Raw genomic sequence first — 25,386 nt, 5'->3', positions numbered from 1 at the left:
CAGGGAGCAGGGATTTAGATTTCTAGACCACTGGGATCTCTTCTGGGGTAGGGGTGACCTGTACAAAAGGGACGGGTTACACCTTAACAGCAGGGGGACCAACATTCTGGCAGGCAGGTTTGCTGGTACTACACGTGTGGGTTTAAATTAAGTAGTGGGGGGGAGGGGTTGACAAATTGGGAATATGAAGATGGAGTTAAAAGGGAAGCGAATACAGGAGAAATTGCAAAGGACTCTCGAATAAATGGGAAGGGAAGTTCTAGATGGGATAAGAGAGTAAGGTCAGGGCCAATTGTGACCGGTGTGAGAGGGGAGGTGAATACCGAAGTTAAAGTGTTGTATTTAAATGCGCGAAGTATTAAAAATAAAGTGGATGAGCTTGAGGCTCAGTTAGACATTGGCAAGTATGATGTTGTGGGAATTACAGAAACATGGCTACAAGAGGACCAGGGCTGGGAACTGAATATTCAGGGGGTACACAATGTATAGAAAAGACAGATAGGTGGGCAGAGGGGGTGGGGTTGCTCTGTTGGTAAGGAATGATATTTACTCCCTTGCAAGGGGTGACATAAAATCAGAATGGATAGAAATGAGAAATTGTACGGGTAAAAAGACCCTAATGGGAGTTATCTACAGGCCCCCAAACAGTAGCCTCGACATAGGGTGCAAGTTGAATCAAGAGCTAAAATTGGCATGTCGCAAATGTAATGCTACAGTGGTTATGGGTGATTTCAACATGCAGGTAGACTGGGAAAATCAGGTTGCTAATGGACCCTAGGAAAGAGAGTTTGTGGAGTGCCTCCGAGATGGATTCTTAGAACAGCTTGTACTGGAGCCTACCAGGGAGAAGGCAATTCTGGATTTAGTGTTGTGTAATGAACCTGAACTGATAAGGGAACTCAAGGTAAAAGAGCCATTAGGAGGCAGTGATCATAATATGATAAGTTTTAATCTACAAATTGAGAGGGAGAAGGGAAAATCAGAAGTGTCAGTATTACAGTAAAGCAAAGGGGATTGCAGAGGCATGAGGCAGGAGCTGGCCAGATTTGACTGGAAGGAGGCCCTAGCAGGGGAAAATTGACAGGGGAGAGTCAGTGGATGTGGTGTACCTCGACTTTCAGAAAGCCTTCGACAAGGTCCCACATAGGAGATTAGTGGGCAAAATTAGAGCACATGGTATTGGGGGTAGGGTACTGACATGGATAGAAAATTGGTTGGCAGACAGAAAGGAAAGAGTGGGGATAAATGGGTCCCTTTCAGGATGGCAGGCAGCGACTAGTGGGGTACCGCAAGGCTCGGTGCTGGGACTGCAGCTATTTACAATATACATGAATGACTTGGATGAAGGGATTAAAAGTACCATTAGCAAATTTGCAGATGATACAAAGCTGGGTGGTAGTGTGAACTGTGAGGAAGATGCTATGAGGTTGCAGGGTGACTTGGACAGGTTGTGTGAGTGGGCGGATGCATGGCAGATGCAGTTTAATGTGGATAAGTTTGAGGTTATCCACTTTGGTGGTAAGAATAGGAAGGCAGATTATTATCTGAATGGTGTCAAGTTAGGAAAAGGGGACATACAACGAGATCTGGGTGTCCTAGTGCTACATTCACTGAAAGGAAGCATGCAGGTACAGCAGGCAGTGAAGAAAGCCAATGGAATGTTGGCCTTCATAACAAGAGGAGTTGAGTATAGGAGCAAAAAGTTCCTTCTGCAGTTGTGCAGGGCCCTAGTGAGACTGCACCTGGAGTACTGTGTGCAGTTTTGGTCTCTAAATTTGAGGAAGGATATTCTTGCTATTGAGGGCGTGCAACGTAGGTTTACTAGGTTAATTCCCGGAATGGCGGGACTGTCATATGTTGAAAGACTGGAGCGACTAGGCTTGTATACACTGGAATTTAGATGGATGAGAGGGGACCTTATCGAAACATATAAGATTATTAAGGGGTTGGACACGTTAGAGGCAGGAAACATGTTCCCAATGTTGGGGGAGTCCAGAACCAGGGGCCACAGTTTAAGACTAAAGGGTAGTCCATTTAGAACGGAGATGAGGAAAAACTTTTTCAGTCAGAGAGTTGTAAATTTGTGGAATTCTCTGCCTCAGAAGGCAGTGGAGGCCAATTCTCTGAGAGAGCTAGATAGAGCTCTTAAGGATAGCGGAGTCAGGGGGTATGGGGAGAAGGCAGGAACGGGGTATTGATTGAGATTGATCAGCCATGATCATATTGAATGGTGGTGCTGGCTCGAAGGGCCGAACAGCCTACTCCTGCACCTATTGTCTATTGTCTATAAATCGTCCACTGATTTGCGAGCTGTCCAAGTTCACTGGTTATCGTGCTCAGACAGATGCTCCTTCTTGCAATTTCTCCCATTATGGGAGGGATGGGTTCCACTAGGAGGTGAAACTGGAAGGTCAACTCCCAGTCGACCAGAGAGTCCAGTACAGAGCAAGGCCTCCGGCCTACTAACATACTTGGCTCTGTTGAAAAATAAAAGTATATATTTTTTTAAGTTGGTAAAATATTTTTTTAAAACACAGACGTATTTGTACATTATTGAAAATAGTGGAATACATATACATCAACCGAATGAAGTCATATGTGAGGGGAATTAACTTTTAACCTTCTTTACACAGTCCTTTCTTCCCACTGCTCTCCCAGACCAGTATCTGCTCAAGCTTGTTTGGGGACAGTTCCTCACTGAGCAGCTGGGAAATCTAATGAAGGCTGCTGTCTGCTGGTGCAGCACAGTGTGCCCAGGCTAATGCTTAGCTGAGGAGAAGGCTATTGTCTATTGTCTATATAAGGCTGGACTTCAGGTTCTAAACACTGCCCAGTCCATCACCGGCTCTGACCTCCCCACGATTTATCGGAGTCGCTGCCTCAAAAAGGCAGCCAGCATCCTCAGAGACCCACACCACCCTGGCCACACACTCATTTCACCCCTGCCATTGGGAAGAAGGTACAGGAGCCTGAAAACTGTAACGTCCAGGTTTTGGAACAGCTTCTTCCCTCCAGCCATCAGGCTATTAAACAATGCAACCTCAAATAAGCTCAACTACAATAGACTATTATTATTATGATTACTGTACTCCTATTTGTTTTGTGTGTGTATGTATGTGTGCATGTGTATACACACACACACACACACACACACACACACACACACACACACACACACACACACACACACACACACACACACACACACACACACACACACACACACACACACACACACACACACACACACACCCCCCCCCCCCCCCCCCCCCCCCCCCCCCACCCCACCCCCCCCCCCCCCCCCAATTTTGAATTTGTGGTGGCATCCGAAAACCCAAAATATCATTAAGACAAGGTTTTTGGTTACTTTTGAGATTGACGAGTGTTTATATGTTTAGTTTAGAAATACAGCATGATAACAGGCCCTTCTGCACACCAAGTCCATTTGGACAATCGATTTGGTCTATTTGCCCACTTTTCTCATCCACTTCCGAAATTCTATGGGCAATTTCCAGAGGCCTATTAACCGGCAAACATGTACGTCTCACGCAGTCTCAGGGAAAAGCTTCAAACTTTACACAGAGAACACTCAAGCATAGGATCGAAAATGGGTCTGTTGTGCTGTTAGACAGCAGCTCTACCAGCTGCGCCACTGTGCTGCCCCTTTGAGTTAGACTCATGCATGTGTGTCCTGAAACTAAGACTGTACTAAAAATATTTGATGCTACCTTACAAGCGACTGTTTCAGGTACTTGAAGCTTCAGTCTTTTTTTCCCTTACACCTATGATGAAAAGCTCTTTTGTGAAATGCTCCTTAATTTGCATTAAAATTGATGGCAATTTCAAACTGAAAATATTGCACAAACAAATTGAAGGGAAAATATACTTTGTGGTTTTCAAAGTGCTGACCATTTTTCTTTTGTCTAAATTTGACTCCAAAAGCATTTTTTTCTAGCTTTTGGGCGAGCTTTTTCTTTAATAAGGTTTCCATCTCATTCTCCCTTCATGTCCTTTTGTCATTACTTTTGCAATTTTGATTGTGCATTTTAGCCGGGATAAAAACTTATGGAATGACAAACCTTAGGGGGTGGAAAAGAGAGTGCATCATTTCCAGTTCTATTTTCCGATAACCTTTTTAAAAAGAATTACTTCCTTTGCTAACAGGTTTCATTTCAGATCTACACAAAGGCATTGAGGCACACAGTGCCCTCCACAATGTTTGGGACAAAGACCCATCATTTATTTCTTTGCCTCTGAACTCCACAATTTGAGATTTTTGTAATAGAAAAAAATCACATGTGGTTAAAGTGCACATTGTCAGATTTTATTAAAGGCTACTTTATACATTTTGCTTTCACCATGTAGAAATGACAGCAGTGTTTATACATAATCCCCCATTTCAAGGCACCATAATGTTTGGGGCACATGGCTTCACAGGTGTTTGTAATTGCTCAGGTGTGTTTAATTGCCTGCTGAATGCAGGTATAAGAGAGCTCTCAGCCCCTAGTCTTTCCCTCAGTCTTTCCATTGCCTTTGGAAACTTTTATTGCTGTTTATTACTATGAAGGCCAAAGTTGTGCCAATGAAAGTCAAAGAAGCCATTAGTAGAGATTAAGAAACAAAAATAAAACTGTTAGAGACATCAGCCAAACCTTAGGCTTACCAAAATCAACTGTTTGTAACATCATTAAGAAGAAGGAGAGCATTGGTGAGCTTACTCATCGCAAAGGGACTGGCAGGCCAAGGAAGACCTCCACAGCTGATGAGAGAAAAATTCTCTCTATAATAAAGAAAAATCCCGTCCAACAGATCAGAAACACTCTTCAGGAGTCAGGTGTGGATTTGTCAATGACCACTGTCCGCAGAAGACTTCATGAACAGAAGTACAGAGGCTGCACTGCAAGATGCAAACCACTGGTTAGCTGCAAAAATAGGATGGCCAGGTTCCAGTTTGCCAAGAAGTACTTAAAAGAGCAACCACAGTTCTAGAAAAAGGTCTTGAGGACAGATGAGACTAAGATTAACTTATATCAGAGTGATGGCAAGATCAAAGTATGGAGGAGAGAAGGAACTGCCCAAGATCCAAAGCATACCACCTCATCTGTGAAACACAGTGGTGGGGATGTTATAGCCTGGGCATGTATGGCTGCTGAAGGTACTGGCTCACTTATCTTCATTGATGATACAACAGCTGATGGTAGTAGCATAATGAATTCTGAAGTGCATAGACACATCCTATCTGCTCAAGTTCAAACAAATGCCTCAAAACTCATTGGCTGGCGGTTCATTCTACAGCAAGACAATGATCCCAAACATATTGCTAAAGCAACAAACGAGTTTGTCAAAGCTAAAAAATGGTCAATTCTTGAGTGACCAAGTCCATCATTCGATCTGAACCCGATTGAGCATGCCTTTTATATGCTGATCAGAAAACTGAAGGGGACTTGCCCCCAAAACAAGCATAAGCTAAAGATGGCTGCAATATGGGCCTGGCAGAACATCATCAGAGAAGACACCCAGCAACTGGTGATGTCCATGAATCGCAGACCTCAAGCAGTCATTGCATGCAAAGGATAAGCAACAAAATACGAAACATGACTACTTTCATTTACATGACATTGCTGTGTCCCAAACATTATGGTGCCTTGAAATGGGGGGACTATGTATAAACACTGCTGTTATTTCTACATGGTGAAACCAAAATGTATAAAAATGGCGTTTATTAAAATCTGACAATGTGTACTTTAACAATAGACAATAGACAATAGGTGCAGGAATAGGCCATTCAGCCCTTCGAGCCAGCACCGCCATTCAATGCGATCATGGCTGATCACTCTCAATCAGTAACCCGTTCCTGCCTTCTCCCCATACCCCCTCACTCCGCTATCCTTAAGAGCTCTATCCAGCTCTCTCTTGAAAGCATCCAACGAACTGGCCTCCACTGCCTTCTGAGGCAGAGAATTCCACACCTTCACCACTCTCTGACTGAAAAAGTTCTTCCTCATCTCCGTTCTAAATGGCCTACCCCTTATTCTTAAACTCTGGCCCCTTGTTCTGGACTCCCCCAACATTGGGAACATGTTTCCTGCCTCTAATGTGTCCAATCCCCTAATTATCTTATATGTTTCAATAAGATCCCCCCTCATCCTTCTAAATTCCAGTGTATACAAGCCTAATTGCTCCAGCCTTTCAACATACGACAGTCCCGCCATTCCGGGAATTAACCTAGTGAACCTACGCTGCACGCCCTCAATAGCAAGAATATCCTTCCTCAAATTTGGAGACCAAAACTGCACACAGTACTCCAGGTGCGGTCTCACCAGGGCCCGGTACAACTGTAGAAGGACCTCTTTGCTCCTATACTCAACTCCTCTTGTTATGAAGGCCAACATTCCATTGGCTTTCTTCACTGCCTGCTGTACCTGCATGCTTCCTTTCAGTGACTGATGCACTAGGACACCCAGATCTCGTTGAACATCCCCTCTTCCTAACTTGACACCATTCAGATAATAATCTGCCTTTCTATTCTTACTTCCAAAGTGAATAACCTCACACTTATCTACATTAAACTGCATCTGCCATGTATCTGCCCACTCACACAACCTGTCCAAGTCACCCTGCAGCCTTATTGCATCTTCCTCACAATTCACACTACCCCCCAGCATAGTATCATCTGCAAATTTGCTAATGGTACTTTTAATCCCTTCATCTAAGTCATTAATGTATATCGTAAATAGCTGGGGTCCCAGCACCGAACCTTGCGGTACCCCACTGGTCACTGCCTGCCATTTCAAATTGTGGAGTACAGAGGCAAATAAATAAATGATGGGCCTTCATCCCAAACATTACGGAGGGCACTGTAGATACTTTGTACTCATGCTCAACCTGGCACCCTGAAGAAAACTATAAGAATATGCTGAAATACGAAAGACTGTCAGCACTTAATGATCTAAAAAATGAACTGAAGAGTTGTCCGAGTTGCTATGACAGGATGCAACATTGTTCAGCTAACATAATTTATTTACTAGACCAACATTCTACAGATTGACCTTCTTTGAAGAGGAATGATAAGAGGCAGGTGCACATCTCCTACCCTCACTCTGTTTAAGCCCATTATGATGGTCTCAGCCTCGGTTCTTCTAAAAATTGCCTCTGTCTGCTGGGTATAATTATCTTCCAAAGTCCATCCACCTTTCTCTATTTTCCTATTTTCAAAAGCTTTAGCTGTTTTTTTTCCTTCAATGCACTCATCTCCCCTTTTATTCATATTCTGCTCAGTGCTTTGAAATATATTTTTGCGATGTATGTTTGCCTTGTGGTGAAGTTTGCTGCTGGTAGTTAGGATAGTGGAGTGTTGTAGAGCTGAAAGATCTCGGGTGCAGGTTCTTAGTTCCATGAACGTGTTGACACAGGTGCACAGGGTGGTGACAAAGGCATCTGGTAGGCTTATCTTCATCGGTATTGCGTACAGGAGACACAAGAGTGTGAAGATTCTGGAATCCTAAGCAAAAAACAAGTTGCTGAAGTAACTCAGCAGGTCAGGCATGGGACCATGCCTGTTTATTTCCATGACTCCAGAAGTGATCCAACATCTAAGAATAACAAAGATGCAAGATGCGGACATCAGCAGCATGTCTGATGTCTGATGACACACATCAAATGACAATGGAGGTCTAGACGGCAACTGTCCTGTGAACTGATAGTCAGATGCTCATTGTGAAGTCAAACATTGGACCAAGGTGGTTTGCTGGTCTTTATAAATTGCCTGCATTAGCCGTCTGTTCACTTTCATGTTGCTAATAGAATTGTTACTGCTCTAAAGGATGTCATCTGGCCCTATCTATAGATAGGCCTGTTACAGTATGTGGAGCTTACCAAGTCTCCTGTAAGAGCAGGTAGGCAACATCGTCTGCATCAGTATTCTCCACTGTATTCAAAGGGATTCAAATTGCTTAAACACAATGTGCTCTTAACAAATCCAAAAATAGACAGAAAATGCAGGGGTAAGTCAGTGGGACAGGCAGCATCCCTGGATAGAAGGAATGGATAGCATTTTGGGTTAAGACCCGAAGCATCACCCATTGCTTCTATCCAAAGATGCTGCCTGTCCTGCTGAGTTACTCCAGCATTTTGTGTCTATCTTCGGTGTAAACCAACATCTGCAGTTCCTTCCTTAACAAATCCATGTTGGTCTGCTTTAATTAATGTATCTTCTACCAGGTGACTGTTATTTCTGCCCTGGATCAATGTTTCACTATGAGTAAACTGACTGCTCTATTGTTGGTAACTTATCCTTACTCCCCAATGAACATTTGTCATTCTCCAGTTTATTATTATTGTCACGTGTACCGAGGTAGAGTGAAAAGCTTTTTGTTGTGTGCAATCCAGTCAGCGACATTAATGATTACAATCTAGTCATACATGGTGTACTGATACAGGATCAAGGTTATAATGTGTCGTGCAAGATAAAGGGCACGGTGGCGCAGCGGTAGAGTTGTTGCCTTACAGCGAATGCAACGCCTGAAACTCAGGTTCAATCCTGACTACGGGCGCCATCTGTACGGAGTTTGTACGTTCTCCCCGTGACCTGCGTGGGTTTTCTCCGAGATCTTCGGTTTCCTCCCACACTCCAAAGACGTACAGGTATGTAGGTTAATTGGCTGGGCAAATGTTTAAAAAAAATTGTTCCTAGTGGGTGTAGGATAGTGTTAGTGTGCGGGGATCGCTGGGCGGCACGGACCCGGTGGGCCGAAGGGCCTGTTTCTGCTCTGTATCTCTAAATCTATTTTTAAAAATCAGATTAAAGATAGTTCGAATGTCTCCAATGAGATAGATGGGAGATCAGGACCACTCTCAAGCTGGTGAGAGGACAGTTCAGTTGCCTGATAACAGCTGGGAAGGAACTGTCCCTGAATCTGGAGGAGTGTGCTTTGAAACTTCTTCCCTCTTCCATCAGGCTCGAGGTAGAGAAGTGACCGAGTTGAGACCCTTTTGCACCAACCTTTCATCCAAAGAGCATTGAAAGATTATGGCCATTACATCTGTTATTTCCTCCAATTTCCCTCACACTCAAATTAGGTTGTGCTCCATTTAGACTCCAGATATCACCTAGATTGCACATGTTAACTGAAGCACTCTCTCCCTCTTCCACTCTATACTTAAAGGAGTTTAGGAATATTTTTTTGAGGTCTTTATTTTGAACTTGAATATGCCCTGAATATTCATGTGTCGATCTTAAAGCCTCCTAAACACGACTATTGTATCTGCTTCCACCAACACCCCTGGCAATATATTCCAGGCAGCTACCACTCTATACATGTTCCAGGCAGCTACCACTCTATCCTTTAAACTTTCCTTCTCTGACCTTAAAACTATGCCCTCTAGTGTTTGACATTTCGACCATGAGAAAAATGTTCTGACTGTCTAACCTACCTATGCATCACCCAATTTTATAAACCTGTTAGGTTTTAGCCGCCGATGCTCCAAAAAACCCCCAGTTTATCCAACCTCCCCTGATAGCTTTAACCCTCCAATCCAGGAAGCATCCTGGTAAACCTCTTCTGCATTCTCTCCAAAGCCTCCATATCCTTCCTGTAATGGGACAAACAGTACTATAAACAGTAGTCTCAATGAGGTTTACCCAAAGTTCAGGAAACTGCAACATGACTTCCTGACATTTATACTCAGTCTGCCGACCAATGAAGGCAAGCATCTCCTTTACCACTTTACCTGCTTATGTTGCAAATTTTAGGGAGCTGTGTTTTGATCCCAAGATCCGTCTGTGCAGCAATGCTGTTAAGGGTCCTAACACTAACTGTATACCTTCTCCTTACAATTGTCCTCCAAAGTGCAATACCTCACATTTGCTTGGATTAAACTCCATCTGCCATTTCTCCACCCATATCTGCCACTGATCTTTTACAACCCTCTTCACTGTCTGCAACACTATAAATGATGAAAGTGCTCAGGAGGCTAGGTAGCATCTGTGGAGAGTTTGGCAATGTCAGTCAGTAATTCTCTGCATATCATTGCAGAAAGTAATCTGTAGATGGTGGAGACTTTTTGTGTGTGTGGGTGTGCTAAGGGAGCAAAAACAAAGCGAAAGGCCTTACAATAGGCACCATGACTACTGCTACTGGGGTTATTGGAGCGTGATCAGGCTGGTGTAATCATTAAAATACCACGACTACAACTCCCAAAGCATTCATTAATTCAGAGCCTTGCAGGGAGTTTCTATTGGAGTTGAGAAGTTCTAGCTAGTTTTAACTGAAGTCCCATTTTGAACTCTCATTTGGTTCATTTGCTATCCCTGAGGAATAGATTGCTGCAGTCAATCTTTGTAAATGTAAGGTAGGAAAGTAAATGTGTGTATGTTTTAAGAAAAAATGCAGTCAATTGAATTTGTAGACTAAAGTTAGAAACACAACAGTTTTAATGTCTTGTAAACATAATTATTTATTCATGATTTTTATTCTTGCATGTTTTAGTCTCACTGTTGCCACAAAAAAAATCTTACATTTGACTGAATGGCATTCTTAATGCATAAATGTAAGATTGTACAAATCCCTAAAATGGAAAAGGGAATAGAGGAACTTAATCTCCATTTCATATGTCATACTTTGGACAATGCTTAAAATATCTGTGCTTCTACTTATCTGTGAACATTTTTCTGGGGCAAAACATAGTGTGTCATGCTGCCAATAAATTTTATTCTGAACTCAGAGTTCCCTCCATTATAATAAGTAATGCATTTATAAAATAATTCAAAGATCTGAATTGTGCAATAGACATAAGTGATTGTGCAGAGTTAAATTTGGAGTTTTGTTCTGATGCATGTATAGGTTTAACAGTTTTGAAGCTTCTATTTACTGGAAACCATCTTTGGTAATGATAAAATCGGAAACATTTAGAATGACTTGAAATAGTAAATTAGGAGGCAGATTGGTGGAAGTAATACTCCCATGCAACCTTCACTTCCAGATTCAAGAATTAATTCCTGACAGTATTTTAGGCCAACTTCAATTTAGACTAATAATGCTGGAGCACTCAACGTCTAATGTGTTGGAGAACAAATTCATTCAGCATGAGTTGCTTAGCAACAGAATGATAATGGGCTGAAGAAAATATGGAATTGCCTAACGCAAATCTTATCATTTTTTACAACTTGAGAATTTAAAACTCCTCTGGCTGTTGGATGGCTGGATGGCATTTAGGACCTGAACAAATGAATTAAAATATGTATGATTTTGACTGCATTGTAAAAAACAGCATTATATTGCTGCTTTTTGGCAACTTTCAATCACTGATTAAAAAAACAAACTGCTGGAGGAACACAGTAGGACAGGCAGCATCTGTGGAGGCAGTGGGATATTTTGGGTTACTGCAACTCTTTGGAAAATTTGCAATACAGGACAAATATTTGAAATATCGCATTGGCAGCAGAACTCAAATCATGTGATACGATGGAACTTTATTTATCCCAGGAGGGAAATTGGTCTGCCAACAGTCATAAACCACAACTTGATACATGAAACATGAAATTAAAGTGACGAGTGGAAAGTCCAGGATTTGGGATGTGCAAAGATTGGGAGGGGGGAGCTGAAAGGGAATCAGTCTACCCCACAACAGAAGGGCGAGGAGTTGTACAGCTTGATAACCACTGGGCTAAAGGATCTCCTGTGGCGTTCTGTGCTGCATCTTGGTGGAACCAGCCTGTTGCTCAGGTTGACCAGTGTGTCATGGAGGAGGTGAGCTGTGTTGTCCAAGATGCTCCACAGTTTGAGGAGCATCCTCCCCTCCAAGACCACCTCCAGTGAATCCAACTCCACTCCCAGGATGGAGCCAGCCTTCCCGATGAGTTTGTTGATGGAGCCAGCCTTCCCGATGAGTCCGTGGCTTTCGCCTGCTACCCCAGCACACGACAGTGAAGAAGATGGCACTGGCTACCACCGATTGGTGGACCATCTGCAGCATCTTACTGTAGACGTTGAAAGAATGGAGCCTCCTCATAAAGTACAGACAGCTCTGTCCCTTCTTGTACAGGGCCTCAGGGTTCCTGGACCAGTACAGTGGTACTTGTACTCCTTGGAAAATTGCACATCCACACCCTTGATGGTGACAGGGGACTGGGTGTTCCTCTCCTCCTAAAGTCCACCACTAGCACCTTTGTCTTGTTGGTGTTGAGCTACAGGTGATTCAGCCCACCCCACTCAACGTTCTATTTGCATGCTGTCAGCATGTCATTGGTTTTCTTTTACATGCAATTTTCTGTTGAACATCAGTTCCATTCTCGATATGAAACGTTAACCACCCCTTTACTACCATTGATTTCCTCCAGTGTTTTGTTTTTTATGCCAGTAATGAACTTTTGGCCACAGACAGCCTTTACCCTGAATCATCAGGTTTCAGACAAACAAGAAGGCATCTTACTTGGAATTAATTGGACCATCCTTAAAGGGAAATGAAACAATTGTATAAACTAAAGAATGAACGGATTCAGAGGAAACTGGCAAATAGATATGCAGGGAATGGAGGGACGTGAATCACTTGAAGGCAGGGGATCAGTTTAACCTGCCATAATGTCCGGCACAGACATCATGGGCCAAATGGATCATTCCTGTGCTGTACTGCTCCATGTTCTGTGTGGATGTTGGAATATGGACCAAAAAAACAAACTGCTGGAGGATGAGGGATAATTGACATTCTGGGTTGAGACCCTGCATGACGACTGAAAAAATGTAGAGGGGAGGATGTACCCATGATTAGAAACATAGAAAAATAGGTTCAGGAGTAGGGCGTTCGGCCCTTCGAGCCAACACCGCCATTCAATGTGATCATGGCTGACCATCTAAAATCAGTACCCAGTTCCTGCCTTTTCCCCATATCCCTTGATTCCTTTAGCCCGAAGAGATAAATCCAACTCTTTGAATCCTGTACTGCATTAGGACCTCCTTGCTCCTAAACTCAAATCCTCTTGCAATGAAGGCCAACATGCCATTAGCTTTCTTTACTGTCTGCTGTACCCGCATGCTTACTTTCAGTGACTGATGTACAAGCACACCCAGGTCTCGATGCACCTCCCCTTTTCCTAATCTGACATCATTCGGATAATAATCTGCCTTCCTGTTCTTGCCACCAAAGTGGATAACCTCACATTTATCCACATTATACTGCACCTGCCATGCATCTGTCCATTCACCCAACCTATCCAAGTCACCCTGTAGCTTCATAGCATCCTCCTCGCAGCTCACACTGCCACCCAGCTTTGTGTCATCCGAAAATTGGAAGCGTTACATTTAATTCCCTTGTAAATAACTGGGGTCCCAGCACTGAGCCTTGCAGCACCCCACTAGTCACTGCCTGCCATTCTGAAAAGGACCCGTTGATTCCTAATGTTTGCTTCCTGTCTGCCAACCAGTTCTCTATCCATGTCAATACCCTGCCCCCAATACCATGTGCTCTAATTTTGCACACTATTCCCTTGTGTGGGACCTTATCAAAGGCTTTTTGAAAGTCCTGATACACCACATCCACTGGCTCTCCATTATCATTCTACTTGTTACATCCTCAAAAAATTCTGGAAGATTAGTTGAGCTTGATTTCCCATTCATAAATCCATGCTGACTTTGACTGATTCTGTCACTGCTTTCCAAATGCGCTGCTATAACATTTTTAATAATCGACTTGAGCATCTTTCCCACTACCAGAGTAAGGCTAACTGGCCGAAAATTTCCCGTCTTCTCTCTCCCTCCTTTCTTAAAAAGTGGGGTTACATCAGCAACCCTCGTTAATATAGTCGAGAGAACATTGGAAAATGTTCACCAATGCATCCACGATTTCTAGGGCCATCTCCTTGAGTATTCTGGGATGCAGACCATCAGGCCCTGGGGATTTATCTGCCTTCAGTCCCAACAGTTTACCTAACACCATTCCTAACTAATGTGGATTCCATTCAGTTCCTCCCTCCCACTGGATCCTCGGTCCTCTAGTATTTCTGGGAGATTGGTTCTGTCTTCACAAAGGAAGACACAAACAAAGTACTTGTTTAACTGTTCTGCCATTTCCTTGTTTCCCCATTATAATTCACCTGTCTCTGATTTTAAGGGACCTACATTTGTCTTCACTAATCTTTTCCTTTTTACTAAAGAATATCTAAAGAAGCTTTTAGAGACAGTTTTTATATTCCCCGCAAGCTTTCTTTCATGCTCTTTTTTCCCCCTCGTAATTAACCCCTTTGCTCTCCTCTGTTGAGTTCAAAATTTGTCCCAGTCCTCCGGTTTGCTGCCTTCTATGGCCAATTTATATACCTCTTCCTTGGATTTAACACTATCCTTGATTTCCCTCATTAGTCACAGTTGAACTGCCTTCCCCGTTTTATTTTTTCGCCTTGCAGGGATGAACAATTTTTGGAGTTCATCCATGCAGTTTTTAAATCTTTGTCATTGCATCTCCACCGTCAACCCTTTAAATATAATTTGCCAGTCTATCCTAGCCAATTCCCATCTCATACCTTTACAGTCTCATTTCTTTAAGTTCAGGGCCATAGTCTCTGAATTAACTGTGTCACTCTCCATCCGAATGCAGAATTCCACCATATTATGGTCACTATTGCCCAAGGGGCTTTGCACAACAAGATCACTAACTAATCCTTCATCATTACACAATATCCAGTCTAGCATAGCCTTCCCTCGAGTCGGCTCCTCGACATATTGATTTAAAAAACCTTCCCGTATACATTCCAGGAAATCGTCCTCCTCAGCGCTGCTACCAATTTGGTTGGCCCAATCTATATGTAGGTTAAAGTCACCCATGAAAACTGCTGTACCTTTGCTACACGCATCCCTAATTTCCTGTTTGGTGCTCTCCCCCGACTGCTGTTTAGTGGTCTGTATACAACTCCAACAAGCGTTTTCTGCCCTTGGCTATTTCGCAGTTCTATCCATATCGATTCTACAGCATCCAAGCTAATGTCACTCCTTGCTTTTGCATCAATCTCCTCTTTAACCAGCAATGTCTCCCCACCTCCTCTTCCTTTCTGTCTATCCTTCCTGAATGTTGAATACCCCTGCATGTTTAGCTCCCAGACATGGTCACCCTGGAGTCATGTCTCCGTAATTCCAACTATATCATATCCCTTAACTACTAACTGCGCATTCAATTAGTCGCTTCAACAACGTGCATATGCTTCCACGTTGTAGCCACCACAGTTCCAAAGCCAGGTAATGATGAGTTGGCGTATAGGAGGGATAGTAATAATCTGATTAAATGGTGCCAGAACAACAACCTTGCTCTCAACATCAGCATGACCAAGGAGCTGATTGTTGACTTTAGAAGGGGGGAAGCCAAGGATCCATGAACCGGTCTTCGTCAATGGGCCGGTGGTGCAGAGAGTCAATAACTACAAGTTCCTGGGCAAGCATATTTCTGGAGATCTGTCGTGGGCCCAGCACATCGATGTGATCATAAAGAAAACCCATCAATGCCTCTAACTTCCTTTGAAGATTGAGGAGATTCGCTATGTCGACGAATACTCTCTCGAACTACTGCAGTTGTATGGTAGTGAGCACATTTACTGCTTGCATCACAGCGTGGATCGGTAACTTTGACACCCAGGAACAAAGGAGATTTCAGAAAGTGGTGGAATCCGCCTATTTCATCACGGGTACTGACCTTACCATCATCAAAGGGATCTATAGGAGGCACAGCCTCGCAAGGCATACAACATCATGAAAGACACACACCACCCTGGTCATGCTCTCATTTCACTCGAGAGGAAGGAATAGGAGTCTGTTCGTTTGTTCCGGTGAAGGCCCTGTGCACAAGGCAGCCTGCCAACAGTCGCTTGTCTTTTTCTTTTTGTTTTCACTTTTAATTTCAAGTTTTTGTGTTGTGACTGTCGGCAGTCCAATTTCCCTCCGGGGATGTATAAAGTTTTATCATATCGTAAAATCATGACCTCCCTGGGTTCAAGAAGACCTTCTTCTCAACAATCACCAGGATCTTGAATACTACAAAGCTATGAACTATGGACTGTCTTTGTTGCACTTTGGGCTTTGGGCTTTTTTGCACGAATATTGTGGTTATTAATTTAGATTTATTTTTGTGTGTTATATGCTAGGTATGAGTATTTAGTTTACAGGCCTGTTATGCTGCTGCAAGTAAGAGTTCATTGTACCATTGTCAATACATAGGACAATTTATACACTCTTGACTTTTGAGATAGCCCATATAAAGAGGTGCGATTGAGGGTGGGGAACTGGTTGGTGAAGTAGGAGCTAGCAGGTGATGGATGGAACTGGCGGGACCTGTAATCCAGGATTGGGTCCGAACTTGGATGTGTGGAACCAGGTGAGGAAGGGGATGATGGGCAGGTGGAGACAGATATGGAGAGGGGAAGGGGAGATATAGAGGGGAGAGGGAGAGAAAACAACGGGCTGCAGATTCTGAAATCTGATAAGATAAACAGATAAAGGATGGATGATGAGCAGATGGAACCAGTGGCCGAGGGGTAAGGAGATCCAGCGGGTAGATTATGTGGGTGTTGCATAGATGGAGTGAATTGGGTGTAGGGAAAGAGACTGGGGAACGGGGTTGTGGGGGTAGTTTGGAAAGAAGGATTGGGGGCGGAGGTGGTTGGGTGAGAGAACATGTGTGGATCAGAAGGAGAGATAAAGGAACACAGGGTGCAGGTTACCAGAAAGTGGATCATTCAACTTTCACCCAGTTGGGTTACCAAGCCCCCTGTGGCCCGATTTCTTTCAAAAAAAGACACAAAGTGCTGGAGTAACCAAGCAGGTCATGCAGCATTTCTGGAGAACATGGATAGGTGATGTTTCGGATTCCTCTTCACATTCTTCTGATAGGATTTCATTCCCCTGGTTCAGCTGGATTCTCCCAGTGATGCTGAATAGAGTTGTAATGCAATTCCATGTCTTCGCTTTCATGTCAAGTTCACACAAGGTGGAGCTGCCGTTAACAGGAAACTTGGGGATTGATGTTGCTGCTCGTGACTCCATTTGACCTGAGACTATTTCAATAGCAAACAAAAAAAATAGTTCAGACCATCAAACGGCACCATCTGCTGACAGATCTAACAAGAACCATTGTTTTTTTTGAAAACTGATGCTAAAGAACAATTGTAGGTGCCTACTTGATGGAAATGGCAAATGAATTTTGCTTTAAAATAAAGACGGAGAAGGGGAGGGGAGAGAGAGGGAGGGGGGAGAGGGAGGTAGGGGAGAGGGAGGGAGGGGAAGAGGGAGGGAGGGGGAGCGAGGGAGGGAGGGTCCAGATTTTTTTTTAAAGAATATAGAAAAGTAATATTATAGACAATAGGTGCAGGAGTAGGCCATTCGGCCCTTCGAGCCAGCACCACCATTCACTGTGATCATGGCTGATCATCCACAATCAGTACCCTGTTCCTGCCTTCTCCCCATATCGCTTGACTCTGCTATCATTAAGAGCTCTATCTAACTCTCTCTTGAAAGCATCCAGGGAATTGACCTTACTCAGCAGGCCAGGCAGTACAGCTTCCAAGATGGCGCCCAACGCAGGCGACTATTTGCGTGCTAACCACAGAAGCAGATCTACAATTGCATATTACAACCGCTCCACACTCTTGATGCAGCGGGCTTTTAAGCAAATGAGGAATGAGAGGAGAATAAATGGAAGATCTGTGATAAAGTGAGCTTTTGTGACAAAGAGATGAGTGTACAAGACAAAATGAGTTGGTAACAGGAAATAACACAGGAAATATATATGTCTGGAGGAGAGCAGAATCAATGTTTGCTGTTGAAATGGTGTAATGGGTTTGAATTCGTTGAACTTCACGCTGAATTTGGAAAGTTTTATTCAAAGCCGAGGCGCTGTTCATTGCGCTCACGTGGAACTTTATTGGAACAGCAATGGGAAGAGAAACAACAATGAAAAAAAAATGCAGCTAGGTTTGTCGTTTTAAGTGGCGAGGCAGGTCTGACAGGTAATGTTTTGGCATGCACACAGGTATTTCAGAGGAGTGCTGGTAACCATGGATTTGGCTGATGTCACAGTTGAAAGTGCATGTTGTTGCAGCTCATTTCACATGTGTCTGCAGGAAAGGCCTGCAGGCTGGGAGGGAGGGTTATGCAAATAGTTGGTTATCATGTTGCCCAAGTAGCTCATTTACAGTGCACAAAGGAGGTGAAACCTCTGCCCATATTTGGATTACCTTGAAGTAGAAGTGGAAGCGTTCTGAAGACTTTGAAGACGGATGAAATCATTACACTGCTCCCAATGACATAGAGGATTTGCAGGTACAGTGAGCTGTTGAAGGAGAACTTTTCGTTGTTTGTTCTGAAGTGCTCTGGCAATCTTTTCAGAGATTTCAGAGACCTTTTCAGTCTAACCAAATTGATAGCAAGCTTGTTGTCCTGCACTTTTTTGAAGGTGCTCCCTGGGAACATGCGAATCTATGGTTATGCAATGCATTTGATGTCAAAGTGACACAACAGGCAGCAAAAGCAGCTTCTTGTAGTTAAAGGAGAGCCACAGGCCCGAAGCTGCTGCCTTCTTGTGCTTTTTATCTGCCACTCAATGTTTGCTGCAAGCAAACAACCTCGCTCGCTCAAGTGATGAAGCTCGATCCTGCCTCAGTGTTGTTCTTCCAGTTAGTGAAAATGGTTAGTTCAAGGCTTTTAAACGGGAGAAGTTGAAAAAAATTAGGATCTAACGACAGATGACCATGGGCCTAAACTTTGTAGTCGGTTTGCAGACACCTGTGGAGTACAAACATTGAGTGGAAATTTGATCAGCTCTATGCATACTTCCTGAGCTGAGTGTCTGGATTCAAGTCACATTTTTTAAAGCATTTTAGCTTCAATTAGATTTGGTTGAAATGCAAGTTTGATTAACAGCGGATAGTGATTGTGGTAAGTCAGGAGTAACTTTTTTTTGGTGTTAAAGTTCGTGGAGGCAGCTGTCTCTGACTTAGTTTTCAAGTCTGGCACTGGTAAAAAGATCTAGAGTGGTGCCATCTTTTGTGATTGTCGGAGTAATGCACAGGTTTCTTTGTAACTTATCGGGTTTGATCACAGAACAGGGGTGTTCAGGGAAGGCAAGCTCAACAGCTGCAGCTCTGCTTGTATTTCAAACCAGCTCAGTTTCCACTTACACAGATAAACTTCATATTAAACTGCTAAATGATGCCCTACAGCTTATTGCGTGTGAGATGTTGCTAATTTGCACACATTTACTTCCAAAAAAGAATTTTGTTACAAAGCAATATAAATTGTTTACTCAGTTCTTGCAGTAAACTTGTTGAAATTCCCCTCAGACTTGCAATTTTAATGATATCAAAATGTTGATGCACTATTTTAGACTCTAATATTTGATTCTCTTCAATCCACACGAGTTTGAAATGAAATGGGAAGAGCACAATTAACTTATCCCTATTCATGTTTTATCATTTAATTTATTAAAATACAGAATAAAGTAAGTAAGTATTCTCTTGCAGCTTAATACTCTTACTGAGTTAAATTAGTTTGGGGACAGACTTGTTTCTTGTGGTGGATGGAGATAAAAAATGTTTTGTGGAGTTTTTTGGCAAGCAGAACATCCTGGAGTTTCTGCCCTTTCCTTTCTTATGTTTTCATGCTTAAATATCTGCGGTCACGAAGATAAGTAAATTGTTTCTGGTGGGATGGAAGATCATTGGTGAATGTGCTGAGCTGCCTCAGGAGGTGTGGACTTCAATAAGTGTCTTTATTTATCTATAATGCGGATTTCTCGCAAGTGTCTGGTTCTGAATTAGCTGGTCTTGTGAATTAATAGAACAACTTGCCCTCTGGCGGTACGCTTGTTATGAAGTAGGTGCCTTCATCCATTTCATAAGACCAAACCAGTTGGATTTTGTTTAGATAATAGCTTGATTCATTTTGTTGGTGGATATTGATATGAGAAGCTGCTATAATGTAAAAATACCAACTATATGCTGCATTCCAACTAATGAGACATTTTTGATAACATGTAAGAATTATTTCCGTAATGCAAGCACCAACCGCATAGAACGGCCATAAATATTGACGGAAAGATTGTATATTGAAGTGTTAATGACATTGAGAAATGAAGATGTTGTTTATAATGGATGTTGATATTCTTTGTTTAAAAAAACACTTCTGTGGACTGAATTTGAATATCAATAACCTCTGTTTAAATAGTGGGATAAAGTATATGTGTCATAGAGATATACAATATGAAAACAGACCCCCCCCCCCGGCCCAAATTGTCCATGCTGTCCCATTTATGCTATCTGACCCATATCTGTCGAAACCTGTCCGATACATATTCCTGTCCAAATGTCCTTTTGGACATTGTTGTTATAGCACCAGCCTTAACTATCTCCTGTGGCGGTTCTTTCCTTATACCCAAAATCCTCTGTGTGAAAAAGGTTGCCCCTCAGGTTCTTAATTCCCCTACTGGGTAAAAGAATCTGTGCATTCACCCTGTCTATTGGCCTTGTGTAAACATTATTTGAATGAGCTATAAATTCGTCTTCCCCTGTGCCTTTCATTTGGAACAATCTATTCCCAGCTCGCCTAGGTTCCAGCAGCCAGTCGTGAGTGCTCTGCTTCCTCGGAGCAGGGGGCATTCCTGTCCTCCCAACCACACGTGTCTGCGACACAGGAAGGAAGCTAATCTTGAATCTGGTGAAGGTGAAGAAAGCTGTGACTTTTTTGTGTACCTGACGCTGAGTGATTTGAGGATGTAATTATTCACCTGATTCGGTAACAGGATGGCGATTCCTTATTTAGCAGTTCCTGTGATTTGATGCAACAATCAAAAACTCCAAAGGTAGACACAAAATGCTGGAGTAACTCAGCGGGACAGGCAGCATCTCGGGCGACATTTCGGGTCGAGACCTCTTCAGATCAAAAGCTCCAATTTAGGGAAAGCAATTGGACCTAGCATCAAATCATATGAATTGAACATTTTTGAAATTTGAATGAGATGATTAATGTTAACAAATCTCAATTATGCTAGCATTTATTTCAAGAGGACTAGAATACAAAAACAGGGATGTAATACTGAGGCTCTATAAGGCACTGTTCAACCTGCTTTTGGGGTGTTATTAGCAATTCTGGGGCCCATATCTGAGGAAGGATGTGCTGGCATTAGAGAGGGTCCAGAGGAGGTTTATGAGAATGACTCCATGAATGAATGGGTTAACATATGATGAGTGTTTGATGGCACTGGGCCTCTATTCGCTGGAGTTTAGAAGGATGAGGGTGGACCTCATTGAAACCTACCGACGAGTGAAGGACCCGAATAGAGTGGATGGGACCAGAGTTCATAGCCTCAGAATTAAAGGACTTTCCTTTAGGAAGGAGATGAGGAGGAATTTCTTTAGTCAGAGGGTGGCAAATCTGTGGCATTCATTGCCATAGAAGGTTCTGGGGGCCACGACAATGGATATTTTTAAGGCGGAGATAGATAGATTCTTGAATAGTACGGATGTCGGGGGTTATGGGGAGAAGGCAGGAGAATGGGGTTTGGAGGGAAAGATGGATCAGCCATGATTGAATGACGGAGTAGACTGAATGGCCTAATTCTGCTCCTATCACTTATGAACTTATGAAATACGTTTAAGCAAGAATTGTTTGACCCGCAATACCATTGCTGCCGGAAGAAGCAGCACCAATGCTCACCACCTCCCCAGCCACTCACAGGCTGGGCCTACTGTGTCCATCCTCCATCACATCCCCAGCTGTTTCCAGGCCGGGCCTACCGAAACCACCCCCTCGCCTTCACCCCGGTCACCCGCAGGCTGAGGCCACTGACTCCGCCCATACTCACCTCTGCTCCCGGCCCACCAGCAGGCCGGGGCCATCGACTTAACTGGATTCCAGGCCCGGTTCGAAGCCTGGGGCCTCCACAGTGCTGGCTCCAGCCCCGTCTCCTGGACTGTCTCTCCTGGGTCCTACTGCTACCCCCCCCAATTCAACAGGAAACCACAATAATGGCACCACTGGGTCCTGGTGCTCTTCCCCCCCAATGCTAACCATGCTGCTTCTCCTATCCTCCACACCCACACCACCACACACACACCCCTCTACCTACTGAGCCCCCATCATCCCTTCATGGTAACTCTCCGCAGCCTCCCTCTGCCCCCCGCAGACCCTGGGTCTGATCCCAGCCTTTACCCCTGTTGGGTTTCAACCCTGCTGGGTTGTGACCACCATAGGGTTAGGAGGGAGAGAAAGATCAGCTATGATTGAGTGGCAGAGTAGTCGATGGGCCGAATGGCCCAATTCAGCTATCACTTATAACCTTATGCACCTGCCTGACCTGCCTCTTTCCAATGCAGAATGGTCAGTCCTCAGCAGAGGCGTTATCTTTGTACCCTTATGCCCACACCTCAGCGGGTTTACAGACCCATCATGATGTTGAGCTCGTTCTTCCACTGCCTCTGCCTCCGAGCCTTTTTCTCTGGTAAGGAGTCCTCACCTCTCAGTGGCGATCCTTTCTCCCATCTCGAAGGTATTTTTTCACAAAATGCTGGAGTAACCCAGGATTCAGGATATCTTTATTTGTCATCCTTCTCTCCTGAGATGCTGCCTGACCTGCTGAGTTACTCCAGCATTTTGTGAATAAATACCTTCGATTTGTACCAGCATCTGCAGTTATTTTCTTACACTACCTTCTCCTATCTCTATCATTACGGTCTGAAGAAACATCACCTATCCATGTTTTCAAGATATGCTCCCTGAACTGCTGAGTTATTCCAGCACATTGTGCCTTTTATTTCATAGTTCTTTATTTCTCTATTATCTGTTTTATGTTCTCTTTTTGTCATGGGCAAGGACAAGGAATGAGAGTTTGCAGTTCGGCTAATGGAAATGTAAATTAGGGACCATTAATGACATTACCATCTGATTAATACTGTGGGATTTGTTTTGATATGTTAAAGACCAAGAGATTCTATTGCATAGCTGACATTTGGGAGCACTCTGTGATACAGCTTCAAGGAAAAGATTGGCAAAAGAAAATTGTGAACCTACTGAGTAACTCACAAAGTCTACAATTTTCATGAAAAAAATCATAAAATTGCAGATACGGGACTCAGGCATTGTCTATGGGGAAAGAGAGTTAATGTTTCAGGCTGACAATGTTTCAAAGTGCAGGTCATTCAACCTGACATGTTAATAAAACAAAGCTGGAAATTCTCAGCATGTCAACCAGCATTCTGTGGAGAATACGAAAATAGGTGGAGGGGCAGGTAGTGCAGAGAAAGCAGGGACTCTGCAGGGACTTGGACAGGTGGGAGAGTGGGCAGAGAAATGGCAGATGGAATATAGTGTAGCAAAGTGTGGAGTCATGCAGTTTGGTAGTAGGAATAAAGGCGTACACTATTTTCTTAATAGGAAGAGAATCCAGAAATCGGAGGTGCAAAGGATTTTGGGAATGCTGGTGCAGGATTCCCGAAAAGTTAATTTGCAAGTCGAATTGGTAGTAAAGAAGGCAAAGCGGTTTGCAAGAATAATCCCAGGAATGAGTGGGTTAAGATACGATGAGCATTTGATGGCACTGGGTGTGTACTCGCTGGAGTTTAGAAGGATGAGGGGGGATGGCATTGAAACTTACCAAATAGTGAAAGGCTTGAATAGAGTTGATTTGGAGAGAATGTTTCCACTCATGGCAGAGTCTAAGACTGGAGGTCACAGCCTTAGAATTAAAGGACTTTCCTTTAGGAAGGAGATGAGGAGGAATTTCTTTAGTCAGAGGGTGGTGAATCTGTGGAATTTTGTGCCACAGAAGGCTGTGGAAGCCAAGTCACTGGATATTTTAAAAGCAGAGAGATAAATTCTTGATTGGTACAGGTGTCAGGGGAGAGGGCAGGAAAATGGGGTTAGGAGGGAGAGATAGGTCAGCCATGATTGAATGGTGGGGCAGACTTGATGGGCCGAATGGCCTAATTCTGCTTCGATCGCTTCTGACCTTATGACCTTAATACAGATGTTTTTGTTTCTGCAATTTTTCTTCCAGATCTTTTACGCACTAAACGCTAATACTGTAAACTGGTCTTATTACAGACCGTAGCGGGTGGGGGAAATGTCTGTTATTGCCGATTGTCCACTATAACTGAGTATAATACATGGCATTTCATGTGTAGAAAATAATAACATTTGGGCTGAGCAAGAACTTCACTGATGGAGGTTCCTTTTTTTTCAGGTGAAAGAGTAAAGCAAAGTCTCACCTGCCCTAAATTACAAAGCTCCAAAAACTACAAATGCACAGCTGCTAGACAGCACGTGAGAGGCTTCCTTTATCATTAAAGTTGTGGGTCTGGTAGCCAATAACCACTTCATATCGCCGTCTGTATGTTAGTACTTTTTATGAGGCCTCTCCCTGAGTGCTCTCACCCGGATCTTCCTGTTCCCACAACAGACAGATCCAACCTGGGCCTCAATGTTCTTCGCCTCTTCACCAAAATGATCCTGATCCCACAACCTGTAAACTGGATCTGTAATTTAGTCATAAAATGCTGGAGGATCTCAGGCAACGTTCTGGCAAAGGGCCCTGACCTGAAACGTCACTTGTTCGTTCCCTCCATAGATGCTGCCCTACCTGCTGAGTTCCTCCAGCTCTTTGCATTTTGCTCATGATTCCAGCATCTAAAGTACCTTGTTTCTCTCTGATCTACTCATTTCCTTTATCTGTTTGGCTATTGTCTTTCAGCATTGTGGACCTTGAGTGCTGAAGAATTTCACAGTCATAAGCGTGCCTGAGGTTAGACGTATGCTGGCCTGATGCGCATTGCATATTTAAAGTGACTTCCAGGCAGCAAACCTATTTATATGCTGTGGGGTTTGTTTAGTTTAGAGATACAGCATGGAAACAGACCCTTTAGCCCACAGGGACCATCGATCACTCATTCACACCAGTTCTATGTTTTCCCTCTCCCACTAATCCACCCAAATTCTCTGTTTTGTTCACCTTTCCATTCCTTTCCTTTGTTTCCAAGACGTGTTACTCTCTTCCATCAGGTTTCATATGTCCATTGCCCACATACCTATCCACCTTGGTTACTGCTCCCTTGGTTGATCTCTTCCATTCCTTCCTCTCTCCACCTTGTTCCATCTGCCCATCACCCTTCCCTTTATCTGATTCCACCTTTCACCTACCAGCTTTCTTAGCACACCCTTCTCCTGTCCTGCCTCCATCTGCCCAGAAAAGTGAGTGCTAATTACAGTTGAACAGGCAGTTTAAAAAGAGCGCCAAAAGGAAGCTAGTAGTCAATTTGAAAAGTCCGGGAGCAGAGCAAGGACGCCCGTTGGCTGAGCAGAAAAGTGAGTGCTAATTACAGTTGAACAGGCAGTTTAAAAAGAGCGCTAAAAGGAAGCTAGTAGTCAA

At 43.5% G+C, this 25,386-nt stretch overlaps 1 protein-coding gene across 3 annotated transcripts in view; it reads left to right on the top strand.

The window, feature by feature from the left end:
* Positions 1-25,386, top strand: part of LOC144603091 (sickle tail protein homolog) — a 514,507-nt gene that overhangs the window by 253,694 nt on the left and 235,427 nt on the right. Inside the window, exon 1 of one of the 3 annotated variants that reach the window (XM_078416240.1) lies at positions 18,167-18,290. The exons of the other annotated variants lie outside the window; for them this stretch is intronic. The gene's annotated coding sequence lies outside the window, so the exon portion shown is untranslated. Of the gene's footprint in view, positions 1-18,166; positions 18,291-25,386 lie in introns of those variants that run through there. 3 annotated transcript variants of the gene reach the window in all.

The sequence above is a fragment of the Rhinoraja longicauda genome, chromosome 2, assembly GCF_053455715.1.
Source record: "Rhinoraja longicauda isolate Sanriku21f chromosome 2, sRhiLon1.1, whole genome shotgun sequence".
Classification (NCBI taxonomy): domain Eukaryota; kingdom Metazoa; phylum Chordata; class Chondrichthyes; order Rajiformes; family Arhynchobatidae; genus Rhinoraja; species Rhinoraja longicauda.
Note: the sequence above shows the minus strand (reverse complement) of the source record. Positions and strands in the feature narration are given on the sequence as shown.